Source organism: Balaenoptera borealis (assembly GCF_965194805.1).
Source record: "Balaenoptera borealis genome assembly, chromosome: 7".
In the NCBI taxonomy this organism is placed as follows: Eukaryota; Metazoa; Chordata; class Mammalia; order Artiodactyla; family Balaenopteridae; genus Balaenoptera; species Balaenoptera borealis.
The window spans coordinates 80,676,438-80,688,718 of record NC_138864.1 but is presented as its reverse complement, the minus strand read 5'-3'; the positions used below and the strand labels follow the sequence as shown (position 1 = coordinate 80,688,718).

General features: G+C 38.7%; 1 protein-coding gene across 1 annotated transcript in view; it reads left to right on the top strand.

The window, feature by feature from the left end:
• The window catches only part of HOXA1 (homeobox A1), a 29,797-nt gene extending 18,011 nt beyond the window's left edge, over window positions 1–11,786 (top strand). Inside the window, exon 4 of the mRNA XM_082398020.1 lies at window positions 10,606–11,786. The gene's annotated coding sequence lies outside the window, so the exon portion shown is untranslated. The remainder of the gene's footprint in view (window positions 1–10,605) is intronic.
• Window positions 11,787–12,281: the final 495 nt, after the last annotated feature.

Here is a 12,281-nt window from a genome sequence, read left to right as displayed (position 1 = left end):
TTGCTGTCTTTTGGTGAGAATGTGCACTCATATCTCTTGGATATATTCTTAAGAGTAGAATTGCTGGATCATAGGCTAGGCATATGTTTAGTTTTAATGCATGCTGCCAAATACTTTTCTAAAGTGGTTGTACCAATTTATACTCTCATCATCAATGTATGAGTGTTCCAATTACTCCACATACTTGCCAATGCTTGGAATTGCCAGTTATATTTTAGCCTTTATGGAGAGTTGTAGAGTATAGTACCACTACTTTTTTTTTTATTGTGGTAAAATACATATAACATAAAATTTACTATCTTAACAATTTTTAAGTATAAAGTTCAGTGGTTTTAGTACATTCATGACGTTGTGCTACCATCACCACCATCCATCTCTAGAAGTCTTTGTCTTGTAAAACTGAAGCTCTATACCCACTAAACAATAACTCTCCTTCCTCTCTTCTCTCCAACTCATGGAAACCACCATTCTCCTTTTTGTCTCTATGATTTTGACTGCCCTCAAATAAGTGAGATCATACAGTATCTGTCTTTTTATGATTGGTTTATTTCACTTAGCATAATGTCCTCAAGTTTCACCCATGTTGTAGCATATTGCAGAATTACCTTCTTTTTTAAGGCTAAGTAGTATTCATCATATGTATGTATCACATTTTTCTTATTCATTCACTCATCTTTTCATGTGCTTATTGGTGATCTGTATATCTTCTTTGGGGAAATGTCTGTTAAGTCTTTTGCTCATTTTTGAATTGGGTTGTCTTTTTCATTGTTGAGTTTTAGGAGTTCTCTATAGTCTGGATATTAGTAACCACTACTTATAAATAGAGTGAAATTGAATGTGCAACACCAGTAGTGTAATTCAGAAGTGTGGAGAATCTGGAGTGATCAGTAATAAGGCAACCAACAAGGGTAAGCAGTGGTGGAGCCACCGTTTGTTGCCAAGAAGACCTGAGGGTTTTTTAATTTATCATTCCTGTATCACTAAGAAGTAGTGGTGGTGGTGGTGAGCCTTCCCTCCCTGATTCAATCATACCTCCTCGCGTTTAATATTTATTTAATCCCATTTTCCCTGGAAGAAAATATCTGGGGGATTGGTTGATGAGGATCCCCCTCCTTAAGCCTTATCAAAAGAAATAGGTGAGTTTATTCCTTCTTCATTTGAGATGGCCTTTAGAAGCCTGCATCAAACCTCCACTGAAATCAGGGTAATAATTATTCAAGAATGGCAAAGTAAATGCAGAGAATCCACAAATGGAGTATGGGTCCATATGCATGTTTGGAACAAAAATATGCTTTATATTTTCAAAGACAGTAGTTTCCAGGAAACATAGTGAAGCTAAAGGGTCCACTTAGGGTTCAGCTGTTATTCTTGATGTTGCTAGCACAGGTAGGTTTGAGCTGGTGGGCTGTGGGTGGGCCTTGCAATGTGGTTGTTCATCTAGTAACATGCCTATGAAAGTACAACCAAAACTGCCTGATGTTTTGTGCTCTAAACCTAATGTAACCTGTATAATGGAGTTTTTATGTGTACCTAAGAATCACTATGCATTTTAGAGTGTTTCTGGCTACTCTACAAATACATGAATCAGATTAAGGAATAGTCAGTCAAACTTGAATTAAATATATATTCCCATAATGGTGATTATCTTTTTTTTCTTGGCTTGACATTATTATAGCAAGCTAAAATAATAGGAGATAAGTAGCTATTATAAATGAACCATTAAAAGCAACAGTAAGCCAGAGTTATCATTGCTCTCTTCCTGTCTCTTACTTTATAAAAACTAATGTAGTGAATTGCCATGGAGTTGCCTACTTTAATAATAAATCTGTTGTGTCAGGGCAATGACCTGATGTTTTCTTTCACATATAATTTATAGTCTATTGATTTAATTCTATAAATATCTCACTCTATTGGTATAACATAAAACCATTTCTTAATTGAAAGACAAAGGAAGCTTTGGATGAAACCAAATGGCAGAATATTTTTATTGAAGATTTCTACTTGATCAATAGCCGAATAAATATGAGCTTATTTTCAATGACAGTTTCAAGTTTAAAAGACCAAAAAAAGAGATGCTTTGATTCATCATCTATTTGGGTAATCGATTTATAGATTTATTTAGAAATTTAGGTTTTCTCCATGGGACGGGGAGGGAGGCTTATGGAGACTTTTTTTTTTTTTAAATTTTATTTATTTATTTTTGGCTGCGTTGGGTCTTCGTTGCTGTGCACGGGCTTTCTCTAGTTGCGGTGAGCGGGGGCTACTCTTCGTCGCGGTGTGCGGGCTTCTCATTGCGGTGGCTTCTCTTGTTGCAGAGCACGGACTCTAGGCGTGCGGGCTCAGTAGTTGTGGCTCGTGGGCTCTAGAGCACAGGCTCAATAGTTGTGGCACACAAGTGGCTTAGTTGCTCAGCGGCATGTGGGATCTTCCCGGACCAGGGCTTGAACCCGTGTCCCCTGAATTGGCAGGCGGATTCTAAACCACTGCGCCACCAGGGAAGCCCTTATGGAGACATTTTAAGCAAACACTAACTTCTTTTTTCAGTGAGTCATAAACTAGAATGTGGAAAATGAACTCAAGTAGCAGACAGTTTAATGTGGCCAAATAAAACATTGCTGTTGTGCCGCTAAAGCTCTTCCCTCAACTTGTGGAAGAGAAAGCCAGCACTTTATGCTCTTTCAGCCAGTATCTCTGGCACCTTTCCACTTGGCTACACGTGCCAGGATGCCAGGCACCACACTGCCACCCTCTCACTTGAATAGAGCTGCGGACTTCCTCTTACTGCCAGTTTTAAATTACCCGCAACGACTATTACCATAGCCCTGTCGGTCATACCTCCTGTCCATCTGCACACAACTTGAGCTTAGTACCCAGCTCCTGAGATTGTTTTTCACTTGTTTCAGGCAAAAGCGTAATGAGTATCTTAAATATTGCTGAGAAAAAGCTGAGAAATAGCAAATATGATAGAAATTAAACACAGGATTCATTTAGCAGAAAACTTTATTTTTGTCCACTCGCCTACTTATTTATTTGTTTATTTTTCTTTGAATGTCACAGATCTTACCCAGAGAAGCTAAAAAAAATGACCATGCATCATTGTCATGTCACAAACATTACTCAGTTTGGAAGGAAGCAATTTGAGGATGGGTGTCCTATTACCATGCTTTATTTTTTCTTCAGCTAATGCAGATAACTGTAGAGAATATGGAAGAACACCTTAATACTCACCCCTTGAGGAGAAAGCAGTGATTTTTTTATGGTGCTCGTAACTCATGCCATCAGTTTTATCTGTGGTAGGTCCATGTCAAAATTGGAGTAATTAAATGGAATGACAATTTAAGTGTGTTCATGCCATTGCACTGGCAATAAAGCATGTGCAAATTTACAATTAAGGCTTGTCTTTCTCCTTAGCCATAGAGAATTGTAACAGCCATTAAGTTGCGTGGGCACAGGGATCTAAAAGGGTATTCATCAAAATAAAAACACCAGGTGGATACTTTGAGGATTATAGTGTCCTCTTATGCAATTATTCTTTTTCACTGCATATTTTTGACTGAATAATAATTACTTTTGCACAAGAAAAGGCAGGATGAACTAGTTTCAACTTGTTTTATTACAACCACCCCCCCTTTTAAAAATCTGCAAGGTAGCATAGAACCATAACCATTTATTCAGATAAAAGTGTATATTTGTTCCAGTTCTTAGCTTTCAAAGGGTAACAGACTCTTTCAAATACACCATACTGAGCTTTTAATACAAACACTTTGGTGCTACAAAACACACCATTAAGATGCATATCGCTGGTGTGGTTAAGTTCCTAAGATATCACTAGGAATCATCAATATGACAGAGATAAAGGAGACTTGAAACCCAGCCCAAGCAGTGAATTGACAGCCATCTTTAACCACCATGACCTAAGAATGACCCTGCGCTCTGCTGGATGCAGGAGTTAGATACGTAGCAGAGCACAGGAATCAGATATCTCACAGGCTTGGAGGGCCCCACTGTGAGGCAACTGTAGAATCACTTGCAAGGCCTGATATACACATAGGTGACAAAGAGTGATGCCAATTCGATGCTCTTTTATATTTTGAAATAAAGTTCTGAGGGTTTAATGTTGACTTTAGCTGCTCCCTGCTTTGTAAAGTTAAGATTCATAGAAGAAAAATTAATAAGTTTTTATATAACTTAAAATATTCTAATTTGACCATGTCTTCAAATGCTCGTACTGTGTATATATACATTTTACACATACACACATCAAGAATTAATTTTACAGCAGTGGAACGATATATTCTAAAGCACTTAAAATCACACATGGCATTTTATGGTAAAATTTACCCTTTGTTTTGTTTTTGGTAGCTGTTTATCTCTAAAACTTGCTTACATTTTAAATTTCTTACTTAAATCTTTATAACTTGGTTAATAATGATAGTTTAGGGGAAGCGCACATACCAAGCTGCAGAATATGGATTTAGGCTTGATTGTCATGCTCCCTTGTTGTAGAAATGCTGTGTGAAACAGTTATTTTAATAAAGCAGAGTCGTTAATAAGGGGATAGACATTTGGAGGAGCTAAGCAATAGGAACGCAGGTTACCGCATTAGCTTTCAGTGACTAAAGTGGAGAGTTTTCGGTTGTTTTCTCTTGTGACACTTTTTCCCTAGGATTCTCATGCATGAAAAGTAGACACACTCACCTTTAAAAAAAAGATAAATTATTTGTACTTTTAGCATATGCATAATGACGAAAATATTTACAATCAACTCGTGAAAATACAAATACGATATCTGTACAATCTCCTCCAAGTGTAAAATGTGCTTAAAAATTATTCACAAACAATAAGTAATCATAAAAATCCTCTGTTTCTGTGAATTCTCTCTAATTTTTAGTTTTTCAAAGGCCACTGCAGCTCACAAGTTGATCCTGCTTTTGGAATTTGCCTGAATCACTTTGGAAGCTCTACTGGCAGCACCATAGGAACTGGATTCCCAGGTCTTTTGGGGGTCTGTGACCCTGAGGCAGTGCTAAACACAGGACAGAGCTGGAGCTCCCACACTGACTCCACTGGAAAAAAGAAAAAAGCCCTCTGTCTCCTAGTTGCAGTGCTGAAAAATGGTAGAGGTTTTGAGTCAGATCTTCACAAATACCAAACTTTAGCTGAATCACCTTCCCTCCAGGGCCATTATAGGATTCCAAATTCAACTGCCGTACTTCCTTTCAAGCTTATGCTTTTCCCAGGATGACATTTCATGGTTATTATTCCTTGCTGTGCTCTTAATGAGAGAAACAGGTAGTGATCTGCATACTCCAGTTGGCAATGCTTTCTAATAATATTGTAATCTGGGTTTATATAATAGTTTTCTGAAAAGTGTGGAGGGATCTGTGGCTAAGGGAAGAGTATTGCCTCCCTAGCTCTGTGACAAATGACGATTTTAATCTGATTCATAACCTTTTACAAACAGCTCCATCTTGACAAGACCACTGCATTTGGTGACCTATTCAATTTATTAATGTTCCACGTTGGGCCTAAGTGCCTACAATGGGGAAATGACACCTGAGTACCAATAACCTCATTAACTTGGCTAACACTTCTAAATGGATGGCTTGGCATTATGGAAGTTTGCCTCATGGAAACCCTTCTACCTGAGGACATAGATAGTAAGACACAATCAGCTGCTGCAGAGATATATATAGTATGTTCTGCTGCTTTGCTCATTTGCATATGCTCCAATGCATTTTCTTTTATGTGTACTATCATTTGTGCCTAAATGACCCCTCCCTATAAATGGGATTCATCTTTTTAAAAAAATTTTTTAAATTTTTATTTATTTATTTATTTATGGCTGTGTTGGGTCTTCGTTGCTGCATGCGGGCTTTCTCTAGTTGCGGCGAGCGGGAGCTGCTCTTGGTTGCGGTGTGCGGGCTTCTCTTGTTGAGGAACATGGGCTCTAGGCACAGAGGCTTCAGTAGATGTGGCTCATGGGCTCTAGAGCGCAGGCTCAGTAGTTGTGGTGCACGGGCTTAGCTGCTCCGTGGCATGTGGGATCTTCCGGACCAGGGATCGAACCCGTGTCCCCTGCATTGGCAGGCGGATTCTTATCCACTGCGCCACCAGGGAAGCCCCAGGATTCATCTTTGGCTTGACTTGTTTATCACCACAAATCTATAATGCTTTAGGAAATATAATATTTCATGGTTCAATTTCAGGAAGCAGAAACCATTTCGCTCTTTTAAGGAGAGATTTAAATATCGGGAATTTTGTTCCTATAAATTTGGAGTTGTGAGCACATTGCTGGGCCTGCAGGAGTGACTCCCAGAAGTGCTGAACTGGCCTGAAATTTTAGTTGCTGCTTGATCAGGAAGATGGGGAATCAGGAGGCTGCCATGAAACTGTGGAATTCAAAAGCTCCCCACAATAGCCTCACAAACCTCGTGACTGGACACTAGAATTAAGCTGCAGAAAAACCCAACATGTTTCCCCCGGCCCCAAATCCTACTTGTCAGCAGCAAGCAAAACAAGAGCAGAGTGACTGCTTTCACCTTCTGGATCTCATGTAATTGCATCAATTTGGTGGATCCTGATTCCAGAACTCTTGCTACAAGGGAATGTAAGGAAATATGTTTATGAGTTTTCTAGTCTCTGCACAGCTGGAAGGCACACTGGAGGAGAGTTGGAGTGGATGTTGATTGCTAATCCACCATTTCCGTCTCACGGTCTAGAGAAGCTAAAACGTGTAACAGGATAGGAAACCCATGGGGTCTCTTTCTCTTCCTGATGCTATTTGATTTTCGTTTAGACAAGTGAATTTTTTTTCACTATCATAGTTAAAATAATGATGATTCTACAATATTTTTCTACTGTTTGTCTGAAATAGCTTGGCACCTTCACAGCCCTTTCCCAGGTGTGATAACCTGGGTCTCTGAGATCCTCCATCTTTCACCTTCTGTTCCAACCAGTTGCTCCTGATTTCTCCATTGGCTCCCACTTGTTTTTGTCTCACTCTTTGCCCATCCCTCTCAATTTATTGCTTTGGTGGGATCTTGTTGCTTGGCCTCAGCTTTCTTTCTGGAAACCATCTTTGAGATCTTCCTTGTTCTAGGCTCATGAGCCAGAGGAAACCTTACGCAAATGCCCACTCCTATTCTTCTAGCTTCAGCCTGGATGTCACAGAGACCCTCAATCATCTAGGAGGGTCTTGGGTCAGTAACAGTTATGTTACTGAAATACTCTTGAAATTTTTTGTGATAAAAATCTCAGACAGAGCTAGATATGTCAATTGAGCAAATGGAAAGATTTAGAGACTGCATTTACTTCCCATTGCTGAGCTGCCCTGACCTTGCTGGAATTGGCAGCTAGCACAGTCACAGAGTAGGCATGCAATATTTGTTGAATTAATCACAGAATTTAATGGCCATGAAGTCACATTTTCAGAAGTCATTCATGTATTTTGATAAGTAAGAATTATGCTTTAAGTTTATTCATCTTCCTTTGGAGTACAGACCTTATAAAGTGCTATGACGTCAAGCCATCTAACTATACAGTGTGGCTTAATTACAAAAGGGAGCGATTAAGCTACATATCAGTCAGAGCTCTTCATGTAATTTACTGACTCACAAGGCTGAAAGGCCAGGGACAATCTTCAAAGGCAGCTGGTCGGGGCTCACTTGATGTCATTTGAACCTGTCTTCCTTTGACCTGCATTGGTTATGTGGCTGCCTTCTGCTGTATTCAGTTCTTTGTCAGGCTATGCATGATGCCTTCAAGCAACTACAAGAATACATTAACCCAATATCCAACCCAGTGTGAAAGAGTTCACTTTCCCCATAGCCAAGCAGAAGTCTAAGACCTGAACCTCCTCAGCCCTGATTGGCCTGCTTTAGATGATGTGCCCATCTAGGAACCTGTCAGTGACTGAGGAGATGCGATGCTCTGACTGACTTAATCTTGGTCTTAAGGTCCACCCCCAAATCCAGAGATAGAATCAGTTTTTTCATGGATTGAGAATGGGGTGGAGTGGATCCCCAAATGGAAATTTAGAAATTGTTATCATAGGAAGCAGAGTAGATGTAGGCAGCAAAAGTGATACATGTCCACCACAGGCAGAAAACAAGCTCCCTCTACCAAGAAGATACTGTGTCCCCAGAAAATTATGAGATATGAGGTCAAGAACCATCCTGAAATTTCTGGCTGTGTTTCAGTGTTCTGGGCCACATCCAGTTGGCTCTCTGAAGGCACTTTTTTTCTTTTCTCCATGAAACAAATGATATCAAAACTGAGAGTCAGGTCTTCCCTGGTGGTGCAGTGGTTAAGAATCCGCCTGCCAATGCAGGGAACACGGGTTCGAGCCCTGGTCCGGGAAGATCCCACATGCCACGGAGCAACTAAGCCCACGTGCCACAACTACTGAGCCTGTGCTCTACAGCCTGTGAGCCACAACTACTGAGCCCGTGTGCCTAGAGCCCGTGCTCCGCAACAAGAGAAGCCACCGCAACGAAGAGTAGCCCCCGCTCGTCGCAACTAGAGAAAGCCCGCGCACAGCAATGAAGACCCAACACAGCCAAAAATAAAAAATAAATAAAATAAATAAAAAGCTGAGAGTCAGCTTTAAGGACATGAGTCTAGAGTCAAACATATAGCCCATGATGGAATACACCCTGCAGTTCTCAAGGATGATTCAGGACTCTGGGCACTATTTGTCTGGATTTCTGTTTTTAATTAAAAAAAATTTTTTACAGTAATGTAACACTTAAAAAATTCAAACATACACAAATGTAGAGAGGTGGTACAATGAACCCCTGTATACTCATTACCCAAATTAAATCCCTATCTAGATTTTGTCATTTTTTTCATCTATTATCTCCTTTTTCCCCTTTGCTGAAATATTTTAAAGGAAATCCTGGATATCATGCCTTTTTATCCCTACTTACCTCAATATTAAATGCCCTTTTTTAATAGCTTTGTTTTGTTATTGTTATTTAATACAAATAGGAATGATTCAGCTATAAATCCAAATGTTCTGGGGCTTAAGGAGCTTAAACTCCTTTCTCCTGAAACCACAGAAGCCAAATACACCTCTGACCCAGTGCTGAAAGATTGAAGCATTCCAAACAATAAGAAAGGAATTTTAAAAATAGGTGTATTCTAGGCCTACATGGACAGGACTTTGGCTGGCTTCCCGCTGAAGCAGTTTAGACATTTGAAAGATACCACAGCTACCAGGTTTGTGGATCTGATTATCTTTAGCAGTTGTCTTTTTATTAGGGAATTAAAGTTTTCTGTTTTTGAGGTTTCAACATGACTGTTTTCTTTTCTAGAAATTGATTTCCTCAGAAAACTACTTATAAAATGAGTGTGAAGCTCAAAGTTTATTTTAATGTTATTAATACTGTCTTGGGTTTCAGTACAGGCACCCCAATCTGGTTAGCTTGAGCCGTTTTCTTATGTATAGTTGATATATGGGGATAACCAAGTTCCCAAAGAAACCTGTGGTTAAAATTTTTATGCTACAATATTCGATTGGGATTATTGTCAGAGAGATTATAAATCAAAGTTTAGACATGTGGTTTAGCAGTATCTCTTTAAGTAAAATATCTGGGATAGTTTTTACAAAGTTGCCAGTGAACCTTGTTCTCTGAACCTATAATTCAGAAGGTCCCATGAGGCTTTGATTTCTGGCAGCATTTCCATTGCTATTGATCTAGATGAAACAAGGCAGAGGTGGAAAGAGCAGCTGGAAATAGCTATTGATTTATTCATTTGACGGATATTTATGGGGTTTCTATTACATGCCAGGCACTATGCTAAGTACTATGGGTAAATAAAAGATGAAATGACAAGGACCCTGGTTACAAGTAGCTTATAGTCTACTGGAGATAAGACCTTTACCCAAAGTAGAACATGAAGTGTCATAAAGGGAATATGGGAAATTTGTAGGGGAAAAGATTTGCTACTTACAGATTCTGAGATCTGAGACAGCTGCACGGCAGAGAGATGGTAGTTGAAATGAGCTGGGGAGTATATTTTGGATGTGGACATGCAGACATGGGCAGGAAAGAAAATAAAGGCCCGGCAGACCATTACAAACCATTATCTTTTACATAAGAGCCATAGGGAGGCTGCTGCCATAGTCCTTCGGGTATGCAGACAAACAAGTGGTATTGCTGTTTGTCAACTTATGTCATATATTACTTATGTATTACGTACAGGTTATGTATTACTCATTGTAAAAAGGACAAAAGAAATTACATGTCAAATATTCTGATGCTATATCTGATCAGTATTCTGTGAATCTGTTACAGCTTTGCTTCTGTAACTCTTCCAAGATTTTGGGATGGATAGGCAGCAAGATATTGCTTTCATCACTCTTTAATGTGAAATAACTTTAATTCATAAACTTTTAACACCATCCCCATATTTATACTTTTTGCGTAAAATGCACAAAAAGTATAAATAAAAGGGGACAAGATATAATAAACAGCAATGATTAAGTTCTGTCTGTTTTATCTCCTTAAGTCTCTCTTGAATCTGTTTGTTTTTCCTCATGTTCAGTGTCACTATCCAATTCCAGGTCAGTAGTTCTTATCTAGAACTCTCTGCCCTTAGGTCCAATCTCTTCCATTCCATTCATCATCCAGTGGAGTAAAATTCTAAAACACCAACCTGATAATATCCTCCTTGCTTAAGAACCAACCCTTCAATGGCACTGCATTGCTCTTAAGGTAAAATTTGAATTTCATTAACATGATTTGCAAGGCCCTCCATGATCATTTGGTCAGGGTTGATGTGTGTGATCAAAAATGTAAGCAACTGAAAAAAATAGTTGAGTATTATGTTACAGGGTAGTAAACAGTAATAGATACCACATGATGGTACATTTACTGAGCATATTTTGTTTAATATTTTTCTTATCCTGTTTCTTACATGAGCTATTTAGCTGAAGTTTACTTTATGGAATAGATGAATTCTTTCCTCTGTAAAGTGAATTTCTGTATTTTAAGTCCTTTCCATATCAGATCTCATTATAGAATTAGAAACTGACCCTTCTGTAAGGACTGTTGACTTTAAGATTTAAAAATTTTAACTTTCAAACATTATCTGTTGAAAGGAAATACTATATTAAGTTTTAAAATATACATTTATGTATATTTAATGTATAAATTTAAATAAGTTAGGATTATTTCTATTTTTAAGACAATGGAATAAAGATCATCCTAGAAAGATGCCAACGACTTGATTGAATATAATACAGCATAATGAATAATCTTCATAATTATCAGCCTTCAAATCTCAATAATCTACAGCAGGATGGCATGTGGTTTTCATATTCTGTTTCTTGGTGACTTTAGGAAACACAAGGTAATTTGGGCAAAAGAGGGAGTAAATTACAGAAAAATCCAATACAATGATTTAAAATCAACAATGAATTTAATAAATGGAATAGTACATTTATTGACACTTTTTCAAAGGGAAACAGAGTGACAAGAAAGTAACATCAAAAAGGTGTTGAGGGCTTCCCTGGTGGCACAGTGGTTGAGAATCTGCCTGCCAATGCAGGGGACACGGGTTCAAGCCCTGGTCTGGGAAGATCCCACATGCCGCGGAGCAACTAGGCCCGTGAGCCACAACTACTGAGCCTGCGCGTCTGGAGCCTGTGCTCCACGACAAGAGAGGCCGCGATAGTGAGAGGCCCGCGCACCGCAATGAAGAGTGGTCCCCGCTCGCCGCAACTAGAGAAAGCCCTCGCACAGAAACGAAGACCCAACACAGCCAAAAATAAAAATAAATTAATTAATTAATTTTAAAAAAATGTTGAAAATAGATAACGAATAAGGACCTATTGTTTAGCACAGGGAACTCTACTCAGTACTCTATAATGGCCTATACAGGAAAAGAAGCTAAAAAAGAATGGATATGTGTATACGTATAACAGATTCACTTCGCTGTACACCTGAAACTAACACAACATTGTAAATCAACTATACCCCAATAAAAATTAAAAAAAAAAAGATGATACTAAAACATAGGGCCAAGAGGGCCTGAACTTTTGAACAGTCTGCTGGGTTGATGCTGTCATTCATTCATTCAAATACTTATTCAATGTTCTTTCAAAAATATTTATTATTTTATTATCCATTCCAAGCCCAGTAAGCAAGCCCTGGGGTTGTAATGGCAAAGAAGTCAAAGTTCTGAGTCTCTTGGAATTTTCAATCTAGTGTGGGAGAGGATGGGATGGGGGGTGGAAATAGACAGTAAATAAGTACATAATAATAAGAAAGTTA